This window comes from Chionomys nivalis, chromosome 1, assembly GCF_950005125.1.
Source record: "Chionomys nivalis chromosome 1, mChiNiv1.1, whole genome shotgun sequence".
Classification (NCBI taxonomy): Eukaryota; Metazoa; Chordata; class Mammalia; order Rodentia; family Cricetidae; genus Chionomys; species Chionomys nivalis.
Window position 1 is genome coordinate 144,786,629 of NC_080086.1, and position 20,456 is coordinate 144,807,084.

Consider the following 20,456-nt stretch of genomic DNA (forward strand, 5'->3'; position numbering starts at 1 on the left):
CTATTACTTAAAAGTATTTGGCTAGCATTGCCTAGACCTGATGGAAGGCCAATAAACCACTTCTCACAGTAAACATCCCACTGGCCAACGTCTGTAGAACAAGACAAAGTGAGCCACTTTGTGCAATTAGAGCCATCTGCTCAAACAAGTCTCCACAAAGCAGATTTTTGGAAGAGGAATGTGTAGTTTTCAGAGGAACTCCAGATATACAGGAAATGGAGCGTAAAATACAGTCCCTTCTCGTGTCTTTTTCTTGTCCACAGTGTACCCCCTACTCACCGTAGCATCTCGCTATGTTATAATTGACAAAATAATATGGATACATAGTTATTGACAAAAATTCATAGTTTCTGTTAAGGGTCCCTCTGGTGGGGAACATCCTATGGCTTTTGAAACCATGTAGAGTCAGGAAGGCACATCCAAACGACTGCAGAGGGCAGTTTCCCTGCCTTAAAAGTCCCCTGTGTTCTGCCTGCTTGCCCTTCCCTGCATCCAGCCCCTGGCACCTACTGAGCTTTTCATTGTAGCTATGATTTTGCCCTTTCCAGATGCTCTGATGTTGGACCACACCCTGTGGAGCCATTCACCCTGATCTCCTTGCATCTACCATCTTCTCATCTCTGCTGCTAACTAGTTCTGCTGTCTGGGTGTTTATCTAATTTGTCTGTTGAAGGGCATCTTGGTTTAACCCAATTTCTCTTAGTTACAGGAAAACAAAACAAAAAAAGCAAAGCAAAATGCGACTAGCATTCCTGTGTTGAGTTTCAGTGGATTTAGGTTTTCAAGCCATTTGGGTTACCACCAGGGAGTACAATTGTTGGATCATATAGTTAGATTTCTGGTCTTGTTTTTAAAATGCTGAACTTGAGCCATCAAAATGGTTGTCATCAATCCTGCTGACCTGAATATAGGGCTTACATGGTGAAAGAAGAGAACTGACTACTGAGAGCTACCCTTTGACCTTGACATGTGTGCGCATACATACATATGTATGTGTATGATTTAAAACTATTTACTATTTCAAAATATTTTACTAGATCTTTGAAAATATGATGCAATATGTTTTGATCCCATTTTCCCTCCCCTAATGCTTCCCAGATATACTCCTAACATTGAAAACAATAACAAAACCTCTGAACTGTCTTTCCCCAAAGTGGCAGACTGCTGTTGAGCCGGTCACCTTGGCTCCGTTGTCTTACCTTCAAAGCTGAGTATATCTTCCTGGGCCTGTTTCTAGCCCTTCTCTTCTGTTCTCTTGGTTTGCTCATTTATTCTTTTGCTAGTATCACACTTTTTTCGTGACTGAAGCTTTGGCAAAAATCGTGGATGCTCAATGCTTACTTTCTGGTCTCATATGTAATTTAGCTACTTTGGGTCTCTCACCTCTCCATATAAACTTTAGAATTAGTATACTGGTTCCCACAGAATTGCTTATTGATATTTTTGTTAGAATTATGATTAATCTAATGATTAAGTTGGAAGAAACATAGATTTTGGCCACACTGGGCAGAATCATCATGCTCATCAAAACATCTTTTTTGTTTTCCAGACCTTCTTTGATTTCTTTCATCAGAGTTTTATGGTTTTCTTCATATATACCTTGTGTACCCTGTTTGGTTTAAATACAGACATTGCGATATTTTGGTGCTAATATAAACCAAACTGCTTTCTAAAATAGGTTTAATTGAGTTGTTGTTAAATTACGTGACTGTTTCTTTTACTAGTCTTTTGGATTCAGCCAGGTTGGTCTGCAAAAGTGGAAAGACATGCAGGTTTTCACCTGCTGGGCCCACCCTTCCTAGCCCTAGGTCTTAGAAAGGGAAAGCCATCTGAATAACTCAAATGTTTGCATTTTATTTGAAATTAAGACCGCGACAACCACATGCCTCAGCCTCAGTTTCTTTCCACAGTGTCTGCAGAATTACTCTCTGTTAGTCAACTTTCTTCCCACCGTGGCCAAATAGCTGAGGCAAATAACTCACAAGGGAAGTTACCCTGTCTCATGACGTCAGAGGTTTCAGAGCATCCTGGCGGAGAGGGTTGCAGTGGGGGTGAGCAGCTCACTTCGTGGTGGTCAGGAAGCAGAGAGATAGACCACCTATGCTACTGGCTTTCTCTCCTTTCCCTTTACATCATCTGGGTCCCCAAACAAGGGGAAGGTTTCAAAGTTCCTCTTTTAGTTAATCTTCTCTGGAAACGTCTTCACAGACAAACCCAGAGGTGTGCTTTACTGATGTCCTAGGCATCTCTCTATCTAGTGAAGTTGGTGACCAAGGTTCGCCAACCAACTGTCCTCATTCCTCAGCGCTTGAATGCTACTGACCTGAGTTTGTGCTAGTATTCCCCAAAGCTACATGCTATGAACATCTAATGTAACATCTGCCCAAGAAACTGCCGAGTCTAGGAGGTAAATTTCCACGATGAAATCTATAATGGGTAATTTTAAACAAAGAAGCTATTGGAAGCCTCCCCTCCGAAGTATACCATTTGTACTAAGAGTCCATTTAAGAATTAAGTCCCTAGGAAAGTCCTTGTCTAGACTAGGATGTCAACTGTGTTCTTCTACCTGGAACGAAGCAAGGTGACCGGGAGCAGCGCTCATTTTCCCAGCAGCCTCTTGTTGCTGGCTTGCTTCCAGGAGGGCTTTCCTTGACTCTGTGCTCTTCAAAGAGCTGGCCCTGATTCTCAGTGTCTTTGGGCTTATTGGAAGTTCTCATCCAAAACTCCCTGTGCCCACAGGCCCAGGGTGGCTCCTCTTAAGAGTGTGGCCTAAACCCCACTGTCCCTTCAAGTATCTCACTCTATAAAACATCACTAGCACCGTGCCAACCCATCACGCTGGCACTTTGGGTGGTATGACAGAGAGAGCCTGGGCTTCATTAGAGGAGAAAGAATGTAGTGGGGGCTAAGCTGCATTGTAGTCAACAGAATAAGAACATGGTCTTAAAAATTGCAGGGGCCGGTGACAGTTTCTCCAATAAATAGTGGTATTATAGCTATGAATTTCAATTTTTCAGGTCAAGCATGCCCAGGCTGCTCTGTAGTCGTTTATGGCAGGCCTCTGATGGAAGTTCTGTGGGTTGAGTTTATTGGTTTCTGGCACTGTGGCCCATATTTTGAGCAACTCCCATAAAATGTGCTTGGGAGTTATTGTTTTCCTTTAAAGAGTGTGACAGTCAAACAAGCTTTTAATAAAGTGCTTTGAAAGGCAACAGGCTGGAAACCGCTGGGCAAGAACTCAAGCTGGTAAAGGACCAAACATGTCTCTAATTATATTGAATTTCCACGGAATAGGAGAGCGAGGCTAGCAATTACTTCTGAGTGAGATCGCACGCCAGCAGGAAGTGAAAGCGCTCCTTGACCTTCGGGAGAACTAATAAAAGGGCCGCATCACTGCATTTGATCTTAAACGCCTCGTGCTCGCTGTGTTGAAAGGTCTAATTGATGCAGTAAGGCCCTTCCATAAACATCTGGTAGCAACTCATGGTTTTCCTCAAAATTAAATTTGGGGTTTGGTCCCCCCCCCTTTATTCTGCCTCACATCTTGCCATGTAGACCTAATACTGATATATCTTCAAGATGGGGCCCCGAGGTAAACTGTAGTGGCTGGAACTAGGAAGCGTGCGGTGCAGATTCTACACAGCAGGCTGAAAGAACAAGGGTTAGGAAGGCCTGAAATCCGGCTAAGACATTTTCAGTGGTTGTATAAATAATTTACCCGATGCCTGTAGAACTGCCTCAGCGTCATTTGTCTCTAATAAGCCAAACCCACAAATAAACAGGGTGCTGGCTGACTTTAAGGCTCTTGTCTCTTCTGATATGACCCTGAATTGAACTCCACCCTTCAAGAAGATTGCTCAAATGATGACAGAGTAGAGTAGGGAACCCTTCGGCTGCGTGGGCTCTGTCTTCTCGCATCACCCTGTCTAGTCCCATGTTCCATCTAGACTCCGTCTGTCTGGAAGTGAAGGGCGGTGCGCTTGGTAGCAGGCTGCAGTCGTTACTTTTCTCCTTGTTGAGACAGAATATCTGACAAAAAGCGACCTATGGGAAGAAGGGCTTGTTTGGGCTCGCGGTTTGAGGGTGCGATCCTTCACGGAGTGAGAGAGCTGGTCTCATTCTATTTTCTGTCAGGAGTCAGAGAGAAACAAACAGGGCACCCAGCTTGTTTTCTCCTTTTTATTCAGCCTGTGGCATCAGCCATCAGATGGTGACACACATGTTCAAAATAAGACTTTCCTACTTAGTAAACTTCCCTGAAAATACCCTCCTGGGCACCCAGCGGTGCAGTTCTTAGGTGATCCTAAACCCAGTCCCGTTTACAGTGAAGACTGACCAGAACAACAGGGGCCCCTGGTGCATGCATGATGGTCCCTGACCCAAGGCAGGCTCTTCTGAGAGCATTCTTTCTCGTCCTCACAACACCACCCTATGAAGAAAGAAGACAGGGTGTAGAGGGGCTTCAGAACCCTGTTCAAGCTGCTACTGCAGGGGCATGTCAGTCAGTCCTGATTCAAGCCGTTGATTTCTTAAGCATTTTCTTAGACCGGCATGTTCTCCTGGAGCCTTCTCTGACACCAACGCCCTATGGAGCTGCTCAGAAACAGCCACAAGAATGTAAGTGACTTCTCAGAGAAACTGACATTCAGAGAAGCCAGCAGCTGAACATTAAAGCTAGGACAGTTAGAAACCATTTGAGGGGGAACCTGTCTCTCAGCTTCACCACACACGGAGCAGACACGTGACATTCATACAAGTACACTGACCGGAATCAAGCCATAGAAAGTGAGGCCTCTTGCAGCTGGGTCTCAGTTTCTGTATCAGTCAAGGGAAGAGAATTAGATTTTTATCTGTTAAGTTTCGTCTGTTACAGTTTGAATCTAAAATGTTTTGAATGCCTGTTCCTGGGTGGGTGGCACTGCTTGGTGAGGCAGTGGAGCCTTTAGGAGGTGGGATCTAGCTGGTGGAGGTAGGGCCCTAGGAGTGGGCTTTGAAAGTTCTACTGGTTCTGGTCCTGGTCTCTGCTCTCTGGTCTGTCTGCCACAGTCTCTGCCACACACCTCTATATCTCAGAACAGAATTGCCCTACCCCCAGTACCTGTCAAGACGGACTGAGACAGTCTGAAACCATCACCTGAGTGAAATCTCTTCCCCCTTATGTAGTTTCTGTGAGGGTTTTATTGGTCACAGGGATGCAAAAGTTAGATAATAATAATAATAATAATCCCTTTATTCCCCATCATGGGGCAACCATGGTTGACTCTTCTGGAAGGCAGTGGCAACAGAGCAAGGACCCTGGCGAAACACAGCGTTGGTGCTGGCCCTCTACAGCTCTCCTTACCTGGAAGCATGACCTCCCCCCTCCCCATCCCATGATAGAAGGACTTTGGGAGGCTTAAGCCAAAGTGTTATGACTTTCTCTCTAACTGCTTACTACCATCTTGGGCGAAATTTGTGCTTCTATGTGACTGGCTCCATCCTGCGTTATCCTTCCCCAGAGCCATTCCATCCTCTGGATTCTGAGCCCGCGAATCGGGAAGCAAGATTTTACCCTTAACGTCCTAGAACATCATTGGAAGATACGTCACAAGGATGAAACAAAGTCATTTTTACCTGAGGCCTTGATAAGCCCTTTAGTCAGATGCTTTTCCATAAAGCATAATCCGGGGCGAATTTACCCTGCCAAGAGTTAATGCATTTAGCAACGACTCATGATGGTGAATGCCACTGCCTGTCAATCACATTACACGAGGGTCATAAAGAACCCGTCTGCTACAAGTCTCCTTTATCGTCCATCTTCTCCTTGAAGATTGGCACCTGCTTCTGTTTTATTCAATCCTGGGATAAAAGACCAGGGGGTTGCTTCCAGATTTGGACTTCCATAGCGAACTGCAGTAGCCTGGCAATTCTCTTCTTCATTAGCCAGAGTCCTATGGAGTTCGTAGTCTGCTTTCAAAGGCTCTGCTTACACTGACCTTTAAGACGCCCTCTTAAAGTAACTGACATGCTAGGCGGCAGGCTCCATATATGCAGGGCCATTGTTTGTCTTTTGATATATTCCGCAGTCTGTCTTCCCGTGTTTATGTGCCTCCAGATAGTTATTATATGCCATCATTCTCGGGATCATCAGCATTCCGATGCCTGTTTTCTTTACTTTATCTGTTGAGCAGGAGTGTATTTAGCGCTGAGAATGATACATCATCAAGGTAGGAAAAGGTGAGCCCTCTGATATATGACACGTCTTTCACAGCATGAAATAACTATTGCCTATTACTTTACTCCTGACGTTTTTATTTTTAAGGGAATTTCACTTGATTTGTGGTGCTGACACCTTTGATATGTTGTTTCCAGTGACCTTACATCCAAAATCAGCAGCGTGTGACATTTGATGGCCCAGATAAAAAACATTAATGGTGGGAAGAGAAGGTTTATTTTCCTGGTCATAAATTAAGTTTAAATAACTCTGAATTTATTTTAAACTCTCCAGTACTTTTTACTGTCCAAGCAATAAATGTATTTATTACTGGGGGCCTGCCTGGTGCTGGCAGAGCCTTGTGCTCAGCCGCCCTGCGTCTTCCTCCCCTTTCCCCAGAACTCTTGGTAAGGCTGGTTTGTGTGAACTAGTTAGTCTCTAATTTCTGCAAGTGGGGAGAGGAAAGGTGTTGCTTACCACAACGGCAAGCCCCAAATGTTCTTGTTCTCCACCAGGTTAACAAAAGCAGAAGTCGGTACCATGTTCCCTGGTGTGTGTGATCCAATCATGGCAGACCTCTGCTCTGGAGTTAAGACGGGGGAGCAGGTATGAGCAGTCATGCCTCAGTAGCTGGTTTAATTTTCACATACATGCAAGTGCATTTCTCTATTTTTAATCTTATGTGTGTATTTAGTATTTATTCATTAGATGTTTCATGAACAGTAAATATTGAACACCTCAGTTTAGAAAGTTTTATGAGCCAGGTGGTGGCAGCACACACTTTTAATCCCAGCATATGGAAGGCAGAGGCAGGAGGATCTCTGTGAGTTTGAGGCCAGCCTGGTTTCCAGAGTGAGTTCTAAGACAGCCAGGGCTGTTCAGAGAAACTTTGTCTCCACAAAAAATAGTTTTGTAATTTAAGATTATTTATGTTTTCAAATGATCTTAGAGTTGAGGTGCTCCACACTCAATATTCTGCATCTTAAAATATCCGGTTCAGTGGTTTTCAGTTTTTTCACAAGATTTCATGGCTTCGTCACTATCTACTTCTAAACATTTTCATACCCTTGGAACATACACCATGCTTCTCAGCAGTCATTTTCCAGTCTGCCCTCCTTCCTCCTCTAGCCCCCGGTCACCCATTGTCTCTCTCTGGATTTGCTGGTTTGACAATACAAACACTTGGCATCATGTCATATCTGGCCCATTCAATTTAGTGTGTTGTTTCTTTTTCTATATATATAATTCAGTTTTATTTGTTAGATCTGTTTATTTTACTCTATGAATGCTTTGCCTGCATGCATGTGCGTTAACCACATTCATGCCTGTAGGATCCCCGGAACCGGGCCTACACGTGGTTGTGAGCCTCCTTGTGGGTGCTGGGAATTGAACCCAAGCCTTCTGCAAGAGGAACAAGTGCTCTTAACCACTGAGCCATCTGTCCAGGCCTAGTATGTTGTTTCCAAGGCTGATGCACATGGCAACATGTGTTGAGACTTCACATTTTGTGACTGAGTAATGTTTCATTGTATGGTGGACGATTCCTGGTTTATAGATCAGGTAAAGAGTTTCATCTGCATCTTCAACTTGAACATGTAGACGATTTATTAAGTTGCCAGTCATTGTCTTCTATTTGGAACATTTTTTTCTGAAGTAAGACCTTGTGCTGGGGAGACCACTCACTGGCTAAAGCAGATGTTACACAAACAGGAGGACCTGGGTTCAGAGCTCCAGAAAATATATTTAAAAAAATCTGAGCATAGGCCGACAAAATGGCCATTGGTTAAAGGCACTTGCCACTGAGCCTGACAACCTGAGTTAGGTCCCCAGGAACCCGTGGTGAAAAGAGAGAACTTACTTCAACAAGTTGTTCTCTGACCTCTGGCTGTGTACTATGGCATTCATGCATGAGCAAAGAAAAACACAATCAAATAAACCCAATAATTTAAGATTTTGAAGATCTTTTTATATCTATGGGTGTTTTGCCTGCATGTGTCTGTGCACCATGTGTGTGTACACTGCAATAATTTTTTAAAGCTCTACCTCAGAAAAAGTGAAATAAACTGCATGTTGTCTTTGCAGCCGCCATAGCAGCAATAACATGCTACTCGCTGACTCTGTATGAATTTCCTAAAGCTCTTGCCACAAAGTAGGAAAGAACTAGAATCCAAGGATGTCTTTGTTAGTATGAGCCAGGTGGCAAAAAGTCCAGTCATTCACTAAACATAAATTCACATTTGACTGGGTATGGTAGTGCACGCCTTTAATCCCTGCATTCCTGAGGCAGACAGATTGCTGGCTATGAGTCAAAGCTAGACTGGTCTATATGATGATTTTCATGCCAGCCGGGGCTACACAGTGAGACCCTGCCCTGCCCGCTGCAAAAAAAGAAAAAAAAATGCCCTCAAGCAAAAGAAAAACATCACACTTGAAAATTGCCTGTGATTCTCGAAAAAATGGATGCTGTTTTGTAAAGATCTGATCTTGGCAAGGACCCAGGATAGTCTTCCTGAGGTAGAACCACCTCTGACCAGTGTGTATGCATCACTACATCTTAAGCTCTTTGAAGGCATGGTGCCATGTCCTCTCTGGAACCCCCAAGCAGTGCTTTATGCCCAGGAGGTACTCAAATTTAGAGATGTATCCAATTAATTAAATTACGTTTCCTGGCAGCTTGTCCCTAGTGAGGAAAAAGAAAGGCCAGTAGAAAGGCCTGATCATTACAGACCAGCTCTTGTTCACCACTCACAGAGAAAAAATTCTGATTCACCCTCGTGTGGCACAGAGGAGCTGCAGCCATGTTTCCATACCCAATTAAAAGGGTTGTCGCCGCCTGCCCTCAAAGCCTCTTGGGTACTGTCTCTGACACAATAGGTGAATTTTTCCTTGTTTTGAATTATATATAAGTGGAATCACACCATATATGTTCTTTCCACACTCTTGATATTTTAAAAATATAGATTGTGGTGGTTTGAAAGAAAATGAACCCAAAAGGAGTGGCACTATTGGAAGGTGTGATCTTGTTGGAGTAGGAGTGGTCTTGTTGGAGGAAGTGTGCCACTGTGGAGGTAGGCTTTGAGGTCTCATATATGCTCAAGCCACGTCCAGTGTCTCAGTTCACTTCCTGTTGCCTTTGGATCAGGATGTAGAATTCCCCGGCACCATGTCTACCTGCATGCCACCATGCTCCCTAACGTGATGATAATGCACTAAACCTCTAAAACTGTTAGCTACCACCTCAATTAAATGCCTTCCTTTATAAGAGTTTCTGTGGTCATGGTGTCTTTTTACAGCAGTAGAAACCCTAGGACATAGATAAATAACAAAATTTGCAGTCATATAAGAATATGCATGATACACAATTTTTAGATCTTAAATGAAAAGATTTGAAGTGAGTCAATCAATCTAAATAAGAGATCGAGCTAAAAAAAACTGTCTCATAATTTCTGTTTCAGTGATCATTCACTATACTGTTTAATTTGCTAGCACAATATGAAGCAGACAAAATTGGTACCCTCTCCATCTTCCTTGTGCTTTCTTCTTCCATCTCTCTCTCTTTTTAAATGTAGCCCTTTTTTGTGTTGCTATAACAGAAAATCACAGGTTGGGTAATTTGTAAAGAAGAGTTGCTTCTTCCATTTTTAGAGACTGGGAAGGGCAACTCAAGGTACAGTATCTGGCCCAGGCCTTCCAGATGTGCCTTCCTGAGGCATGGGGAAACTTGGTGACTGTGTGAGAGAGAGGGCCAACCCTACTCGGGTGACAGCTCACTCTCAAGTTAACAGCAGGAATCACAGGTTAGACTCCTCGTGATGCCATCATCTCTGTAAGGTCTTACTCAGAAGAGGTGCATTTTGAATAACTTCCGCATGTCAGCTTCAGGAACCACTCTTCCCTGGGTTCTAATGCTCTTTGCTCCACCCAGTGTTAACTGATCATAAAGAGGTTCACTCCCAATCATTGACTACCCACCCTCATCCCCACCCTCCATCCCCCACCTCACACTGCAATGAGATCTGGTTGTTAGTGATGCATGGCACTGGGAAAACAGGGTTCAGAGGCAAGGCTGTCTTTTCTGAGTTCAGCAAACCTTGTGACAAAGCCTCTTGTGTTCTCCTTGAGGACCAGAGGGATATCTGTGTGATTGGTGGATAACAACCTGGCGCTGGGCTGGAAGTAAACCTGATCTGTAGGTGACAGAATTATGATGCAAAAAGATCTTAAACAATACCCCAAACTCATTGAATTTAATGGTGATACACGTAAGGTTCTGCCATCTGGATAAGTGCCTGAGACATACCTCTAAGATAAGAGGGGCTGCCTAGAAGTCACCCATGTATGAAAAAGACCCAAGGATTCCAGGTGACTGCTGGGCTGATGTGTAGTGCTTACCGGCAGACCCCTATCCTAGACTCACTCAGATCAAAAGAAGTCTCTGTTCTCTTCCTCCATTCGCCATAGTCAGAAACATTTGACATATTGCATTTTCATCTGAGCACTTCATTTTAGAAGTAAAAAGGATAAAAATGAAGCAGAATTGAGGAGGGGAAAAGGCAGTCTGCATCAGAGGTAGCCTGGGCTTCTCACCCCTCTAAAGAGAAGTGGGAGGCAGAAGGAGCTACGCAGTCTTGGCAGGCATGTCACCGTTTGCAAGCTGTGAGTGCATTTTGACTGGGAGTTTTGCAACTTATCTAAACCAGAGGTGAGTAGAGTTGAGTCACAGGGCAGTGCCCCATTTGGGAAGAATTTAGCAGCCAGACTTTAAAAGTCTCTACATGAAAATCTGATTTTTACTGGGATGGAAGTTAGACAGTTCAGGAACAGAATATTTGCCCAGAATGGGCGAGACTCTACATTCAATTCCCAGAGCCACACACACACTCAAAAAAGATAACATGCTTTTTTTTTCTCAAAAGACACTGATTCCCATGCTGGTCCACCCTCCTTCCTTCCTCTCCTCAGCACTATGTCTCCCACAAGTCCTCAGAGGAGCACTTGGTACATGCTGGGACACTTACACAGAGCCACAGAGCATCTCACTTCATTTCCACAGCAACCTTGGCACGCACGCAAGCGCGCGCACACACACACACACTTTAAGCAGAGGTAGCCTCTGAGGAGTAATTGTTTACCAGGATCACAGTGGCTGAGAAAGGATTTATAGAGCTGGCAAGGTTTGCCTGCATCCTGCCTGCTCTGTTGCCCTGGCAGGTGCAACACACCACATGGTTTTAGCCTGACGTTTGGTCTGGGGCTAGAGAATTGGACTAGCATTATGTAGGGGCAATGTTTAAGCTAAGGAAGCTGTTTTATGCCCCCTAGTTAGCTCTTCCCACTGGGAGTCTTCTGTTTCTGGTCTTTTAGATGTGAAGGATGTGTGTCAGAGCCTCTCACAGTCCTCAAGAGAGGCTTAGTGAGACCCAAGAGGAAGAGACTCAGGGTCACAGTACTGCATTCTCTTTAGCCTGCTTCCCAGGCCAAAGACTCACCCTACCCCAGCTCAGCTGCTCATCACATGTGCCTGGCTCCGCTCTCTAACTTCCTCTGTTGTCAAAGACTGCCCCAAAACCAGCTAGAGACGTAAGTGTTGCTCTCAGCAAATAGGTAAGGTGGCATAGTTCAGAGATCAGACCGCTGGGCTGCTGGACAAGCTAGCCAATGAGAAGACTCAAGGACTCCGAGAGGGGAAGCTGGCTTTCCACATACTGTCTAGCCCCCCACCCCAGCAACGAACGTTAACAGATGAATTAATGACTGAGAGAGTGAATGAATGAATGCACAGCCTCATGCTCGGCTGCCACTTCTAATTATAAATAGGGTAATGTGGGCACCTGCGGTTCTCTGCCTGCCTGAGTCCTTGGTGGCTTGTGGCACTTGAAAGTCAAGTACATTTGTACAATTTGCAAGCATTAGACTGCACATTTGTATAATATACAGTAATTAAATTGCCTGGTTAATCAAATAATTTATCAAGGAGGCAAAATTGGTCCCAAGAATTTGCTCAAAAAGAAAGAAGAGGTGGGAAAAAAAGGAAAAATTGATTCTATATGTCAGACCCCATCAAAGTCTTAGAGAGGACAGTTCTGAAAGTCTCTCTGACTCTCTGTATTGCAAGAGTCAGAAGAGCCGCATATACCGCCCTTGTCTCATTTGCTGGCGTGGGGTGGGGTGGGAGAAACCAGACAGAGCAGGAAGAATGGAGAGAAATGGGTAGCAAGGAATAAAAACTCTGTCAGTATCAGGAAAAGAAGGGGAGGGGAGGGGAAGAAGGGGATGGGGAAGGAGGTAGGAGGGAAGGGGAAAAGGGGAAAGGAAAGTTGGGAAAGCTGTCCAATAAAAAGAAAAAGGTTAGCCTGTCTTGTATCCTCCTTACGATGAGGGAGGTGGGCTCACTCCATTATGTCAGAAGACAAAGCTTAAGGGAGGAGAGTTGACCTCCCCCTGGTTGAAACTGAATATAAAGTCAAGCCCTGTGGCGTTTTCCAATGGAGGAGTCTCTATTGAGCGGGAATTCAGCTCATTAGTACGGGCGCTGATAATGATCTGATAACTCCTTTCATCCGTTACTGATGGATGCCTTCCAGAAGACCTCCACACACCAACTCCTCAGCCAGTTGTGGGAACCCCTTTCCCCTTGATCTTCACCATTAACCCCAACACACGTCTGCCAGGAACTCATGCCTTATTAATGGCAGCCATGTTCCCATACTTCTGATTTTTCTTGGAGGTTTGAGTCAGGAAGTGAGAGGGGATGAAAGAATCCCCCCGGAGTTTGGTTATCTTTTCAATTTTCAGCAGCGGCGCCTGAAGCTCACAGCTGACGAGCAAACGGCTGTGAGACCAGGAGACCCCCAACCCAGACCAGCCTCCTCCCAGCGCTGACTAATTGATTAACCAAGAGTTCTTGAAGAGAATGATTTGAGGAGGTAATTTATAGAGATGGTATCCTTTGTCATCATTTGTCTTTGAAAACATAGGAGAAAACCGTTTTCGGGAGGATGCATCCGCCAACATGAGCAATGGCGGACGGAACCCCATCAGTTACAGCACGCTGCTCAATTTTGTACCTTTCCAGACAGTCAAATATCCAATAACCACAACGGGACGGGAGCAAACCCACATCTCCGCTCCCTGCGTTTTCAACTTTTCCAGCGTTAGCTTATGAAAATATTTGGGGTTGCTCGCTGCTCTGCTCTCGGCAGCATAAACATTTATTTAAATGGGGCTGTCTCTAGTAATGAAGAATGAAGGAAAAACAATGGTCTGATTTTGACAAATTAACTTGTGATTTGGAGAGTCGGTGAAGCAGGGGAGAGACATTCCTAACTATACTAATTAAATGAGCTTGCAACATTTATTTTAATGCAATGGAACCAGCCATATGAAGATGAACATTTTAATTTATTTTGCAGTGACATTATGAAAAATTTCACTGTTGCGGATTATCTACAGAAACAAATCTCATCAGCATCTAGGACTGCGCAGGGAATCTTCATTCCTCGAGGGCAGGAGCCTGACCTTCCCCTGCAGAAACCAGCACGTGTGACCTAAGCTGTTCGAAAAGTTCTTCTGAAGGTTGCGTTTCCACTGAGGCCGGGCTTTCCGTTCAAATGACTCCTGCGCCAAACGCATCCATTTTTCATGGCACAGCAGAGATGAAAAATTCTGAATTCGTTCTATGGGGAATGCAAATCTAGCTCATTAGTTCTAAAACATTTTTCATGAACGACTGCAGAGTATTTGTGGGCAGATGAGGCTGCAGAGCCCCAGCCAAGAATGAATACCACATGTCCCACTAATTGTCTTTTAAAGTTGTTCCTTCCCTCTCCGGCACCCAGTAGCTATTGAAAATAAGAAGCGATATGAAAAATGAAGCCTGGCTTTCGCTTTGGCATTGTTCTGTCTTGTGGGCTTGAGTCTGCATGTGTTGAGTGTGCTTCTTTTCTCCCTCTCTATGTGAAGCCATTTTCTAGAAGGCAAGGCAGCTTTGTAGATGATTGAAGCCTTCTGCTTCTCCTGGAGAAGGAGTCTAGTTGTCAGTCATCTAGGGATGAAGGACAGAGTCCCTGGAGCTTCCCTCAGCCCATAGCCAACACTGGCTCACAGGCACCAGGCAGACAAAATGGCCACTTTCCAGAGAGGGGCTGGGTAGGCTCCTGGCTCCTGGTTGCTGCAACTCCCAGTTTTAAGGAAGCCATTCAGGCCAGAGATGTCTTTCTGGCTGTCATTCTTTTTGGAGCTCTACCAAGGAACTGTTGAGGGGAGCAGGTCACCTCCCTCAGGCTAAGTGTAGAGCTGGGAATAAAGCTACCTAGGAGAGCCCCCACTGACTGCCACTTAACTCGGAGTGGTGAGCATGACTTCCTGACACTATGGGATGGTCCTTGGTACTGTGAGTCAAGATAAACACATCTGTAAGTTGCTTTTGTTGGAATATTTTCATTACTCCAAGAGGAAAAGCTACTAATATACCAGCTTATTAATTACTATCTTCCAGTCTCCAATATAGCCTGTGATGGTTTGAATGAGAAACGTCCATCATAGTGTCAGGATTTGAACATTTGATCCCCCCGTCAGTGGTACCGCTTGGGAGGTTTAGAGAGTGGAGTCTTGCTGGAGGAAGTAAGGCCCTGGGGGTGGATGTGGAAGTAAAAACCCTCATGTACTTATAATCCACTCCCTCTGCTTCCCACTTGAGTGCTTGAGGCTCAAAATGTGAGCTCTCGACTTCCTTCCACAGCGACCATGCCTGCTGTTTGCCACGTGCTGTTCTGGCATAACAGACTCTAACCCTCTGGAAGCCTGAGCCAAAATGAGCTTTTGCATTGGCAAGCTGTCTTAGTTGTGACGTTTTATCACAGCAACAAAATAGAAACTAATACACAGGTTGTTCTGGTCCAGGCAGAGCTGTGGAACCCATCTGTCCCAGTTTTAATCCCAGCTCTAATACTTTCTAACCACATTTCCTTGGGCAAGTTATTTCCTGTGTCTCCATTTTCTTATCAGTCAAGTGGAGGAAACAGTAATGGGCCTTCTCTAAAGGGCTGTGGGCACCAAAACAGAAGACGCTGTGGAAAGCGTGGAGGTCAGTCTCTCAGTAGAGAAAGAACTCCCCTCTCCAGTTCTGTGGCCTGTTGGAGAGACAGCGAGATATTTGACATGCTCTCATGGCTGAAGACTTGAGGAAAGATCTTCAGAGACTCTTAGATCCACATCCTTCTCTACGGATGTGGAGACTGAGGCTCCATTGCAAGCATCAGGACTGGGACCTTCTCCAGGATCATCAGCTCCAAAATCTCCAGAGACATAAATTCCAACTAACGAGGTAGCAACATCATTGCTAAGTTAACAAGTCCTTGGCAGAGCTATGTGCTCGGCACTCTCTCATACGTCGGGAACATCGCAATGTAGGACAACGAAGGCAAGTGAGTGCAAGCCATCGCCTAAATTAAGATGCAGCTCACTCACAGTAGGTACAAGGGAGACGGGTAGAGGGGCGTTCCAGGTTATCTTAGACTGTGGTGGTAGTTGGTTGGTACTAACCCCCCTCTCCCACAGGCTCCTCTGCAACAGTCACAAATGTAACCCAAATCATACCTTCCAAAGAGAGAGAAAAGAGACACGAGGGCTAATCATAATTATCAACTTAGCAGGATTTAGAATCACCATGGAACCACATCTCTGGACAGGATCGTGAAGGATTTTTCAGATTAGGAAACAAATCTCTGGGCATGCCCATGAAGGATTTTCCAGATTAGGTTAACTGGAGTGAGAAGATCCACCCTAAATGTAGATAGATGGTACTGTTCTATGGGCTGGGGTCTTGGACTGAATTAAAAAAAAAAAAAAAAAAAAAAACGTTATTAATACCCTTTGCTTCCTGATTATGTATGCAGCGCTGCCAATTGTGTCAAGCTTTTACCACCACAATGTTGCCATCATGATGAACTGTGCCCTGAAACCAAGTGTGTGTGTGTGTGTGTGTGTGTGTGCATGTGCATAATGCCCACAAGATAGAACAATACAAACCTAAGCTCAGACTCCATTTTCATATCATTTTCTATTTTCAATAGCGACTGGGTGCCAGAGAGGAAAGGACATACACATACAGACATACACATACACACACACGTGCACATACACACACACAGACACACACATACACACACATGCGCACACACACACATATAGACACACATGCACACATACACACACATGCACACACACATATAGACACACATGCACACATACAGGCACACACATACACACACATGCGCACACACATGCACACATGCAGACACACACATACACACATGTGCGCACACACACATACACACATGCACACACACATATAGACACACATGCGCACACACACATATAGACACACATGCACACATACAGACACACACATACACACACATACAGACACACATATACACACACATGCACGTGCACACGCACGCATACAGACACACACATACACACATGCGCACACACATATAGACACAATACACACATACAGACACACACACATGCACACATACAGACACACACATACACACACATGCACACACGTATAGACACACATGCACACATACAGACACACAATACACACACATGCTCACACACATATAGACACACATGCACACATACAGACACACACATACACACATACGCACACACACGCACACATACAGACACACACATACACACACATGCGCGCGCACACATATAGACACACGTGCACACATACAGACACACACATACACACACATATAGACACACATGCACACATACAGGCACACACATACACACACACATGCACACACACATACAGACATACGCACATACACACAGTGTATATGCTAGTCCTTCCTTAAATTGGCTTTGTCAGGGTATTTCGCCACAGTGACAAAACAAGTCACTAATACAAGAGGCTTCATTTATTTGCCTGTTACTAAGAGCAACTTTCACTTGAGCCCCTATTAGCAGAGGAGACAAACACACAAATTCCCAGTCCTGCTGCCACTCAGTTCATTAGCCCCTTTATGTGTTCTCAAGCCAGGCTCTCTGATAAGGCTGCTCTGGATCCCACAGCCCCCCCTCCAGGTAGATCTTGGTGTAGGTGCTCAGCCTCCTCCGCTCCCATAGTGATGCAGGTGTCTCCGGAGCAGTGCTGCCCCTATTGGCAATGTCAGCTGAAGTTGGCGGATGTTGGAACCTAGTGCTTCCTGCCTGAGAGTGCTCTTTAGACCCCACCCCCATACCGGGCTGCTGACTTGGCCCAGGTGGCTGTGACTCAGTGGTCTACTCCGCAGCTCTTGATGTAGGGCTACCTCTGCCTTCTCACTGACCCTCTTTGGCAAGCTTTTGATTAGCCAGACTTTGAGCTGTGTTTAGTTCCTGCTTATGCTGCATGGACCTTAAGAGATGAAGGAGATGCTCGTACCTGGGTAACTCACCCAAAGAAACGGAATTCTTGGGGGGTTGAGAGCTAGACCAAGGTCTGGCAGGGTTAGCACCTGGTGACAGTTCTCTCTACGGACTGTAGAAGGTCACCTTCCTCCTGGGTCCACAGATGACCTTCACTTCTGTGTATCTCTCCCCTTAGAAGGCCACCTGTTTTGCTGGATTAAGATACAGTCTTCATGACCACATTTAATTATCCATTACCCAATTGTGCTTTTTAAATTAGGGATAGACTAGGTGCTAGAAAAATGACACAAGTCCCTAGCGCTCTCTCTCTCTCTCTCTCTCTCTCTCTCTCTCTCTCTCTCTCTCTCTCTCTCTCTCTCTCGTGTGTGTGCTGTGCGTGTGTGTGTCTGTCTGTTTGTTTCTCTCTCTCTTCCTGGCTACCCTGTGAAGCCAAGTTCCCAGGAAGAACTCTGACTCTGAGAGGAAATTTCTTTCCACTGTTCAAAACAAGGTAGGAGGGACAGAAACCTCTCTTAGCTCTAGCTGTTGTCTAGTTCAGGAAAAATGATAGGTATGTGGTTTGTAAATGAGGGAAAGAAACTAAAATGACATTTCTAACAGCAAAGCAGAACGCTTGTGACTTGGGAGACCGGGGCTCTAATCTTTTAATGATTTTCTGTGTAACCCTAAGGCAACACAGTTGCCTCTTGGGCTTTATCTCTTCTGCCTTAGGTTAGGGGCTGATGACCTGCTTCCTAAGGTTATTCAAAGGAGCCAGAAGATGACGTGCTTGCAAAAGTCTTTTTTTGCAAACACAAAATGCTGTTAGATGCTCCAAATAAGAGTGATGGAGATGAATGCTGCACCTTCCAAATGTCATGACATCTAAAGAATAAACCACGAGGGCCAACAGACTCCCTCCCTCCCCCGTTCCACGTGCTATGTAGGGCAGCTGGGAGGGATGCTGGGTCACACCATCTCGGGGAGTGAAGGAGAAGCTTGGGAAATGTACCCAAATGAACAGAGATGGATTCTCAGACAGTCAGGACAACACATCAGACATTCTGCAGAAGGCTCCCATGGCTGTTTGTCAAAGAGAAGCAAATCCTCAGGGCGTTCTCTTTAATATACTTTTAGTAAATGTTTTATTGTGTTGGATTATGGGAATTAGGGGAATGAAGGATCCATACCATATTTTTCAAAAGCAATATTTTTAGAATCACAAATTATATTGAAATTTTTATACCAAGAAAATAAAAACAAAGATCAGAAGAACTAAACAGCATTTATATATGTCTCTACAGAGATATATATGTATATTAGCAAATTGAAATATAGCAAAAACACACAAAACACCCCCGTAAAAGAGATGCAAATTATATTTTTGACACATTTTCAGCACAATCACCTAATACAATTTTCTTTTATAGGCAGAGGTAATAAATAGTGCAAATGTATATTTATGGTGTGCTTGACAAATGCATTTGCTCTCAGTCAAGGGAAAAGCTCCAGTGGCTTTGCCATTGAAACGCCTCTCATCTAGCTTGGCTAAATTGCTCCTCTTTCTTCTGAATTCCTCACTGTGACCAGCCAGGAGGTGGGAAACACCTTTTGGTCTCTAAGCTTACGGCGTATATGCAATGGAAAACTGGGGAACGCCTGAGACTCAGGTGCTCCTTGTTCACGTGGGTTCCTCAGTCTGCACGCCCTTCGAGAGAAAGGCCACAATCTGTTCCTTGTCCACAAATCTTTCAGCCTCCAGAACAGAGCCTTGCCTTTCTGCCTGAGTGCATCTGTCTATGGAGTAGACGCTGAAAGGTCAGTGTGGTCAAAGTTGAAAGGTCAGTGTGATCAAAAGGTATCACTTTAGGCTAAATGGGACTATGTATAACCTCTAGGTCCAGGTAGGCAGGCAGAAAGCTCAGGAGCCTAGTTCTGGCAAGGGATAGGTATTGGAATGTAAGAATAGTAAATGAGATCCCAGGACATTGACCCTCAGTTAGAGAGCCTCCCCCTCAGCTGCCCTTGGGGAAAAGCTTGTGGTGAATGCTCACTCAGAGCAGGTGAGGGCACATCTTATGGGTGCAGAGGGATGGGATGTCTGAGGAAGGGGTGCCTGTTCCAACTGGGACATGGACAAGTCATCACACCCATGTTCACCTCTCTCCATCTCAACCTAGCAGAGTTCGCCTTAGGGACAGGCTTGGACTTGGCTCCCTTCACAACAGAGATCCAGCCTCTCCCTCCAACATAATAAAGCCACAAGGCTACTGGAGGTAGAAACTTGCAGGCTCCAAATGCAGTCTGCAAAGGAAGATCAGAGAAGTGAGAGCCCCTCACTCTTCGTGTGGCCCTTTCCCTGCCTGCTCTGTCTACCCGTGCTGTGGTTAGGATGGTCTGGTTGGAAGGACCGGGTGCTTCTTTCCTTTATATTCGCCTCTCTCCAGGCCTGAAAACAAGACCCAAGCCACCCCACCACGCTGCCGTGAGAAGATATATTTCAATTTCTTTAAGCTTGGGTGACATCCTTGGATGAGGAGCTCTAAGTACCAAGAATTATTGTTATTACTGCATAGTTACTGCCTAGCATGCAGCGAATTACCCTATCCTGCTGTGTAGAAGATGTATAGTGATGGGGAAGTGGAGAGGCATGGAGACTGCGGGAGGAAACAGAATGAAGCATGCTAAAGAAGAACAGGGACGAGGGGGACCCCATGCGTGGAGGCCTCCGTAGGGCTCATCCTTGCGGTCAAATGCAAGAAAAGCTTCCTTCCCACCAAATGAATGCAGAATACTATGGGGGCGTAAAGATCAGAGAAACCCATTGTCCGTCTTAGAAGCATGGGTT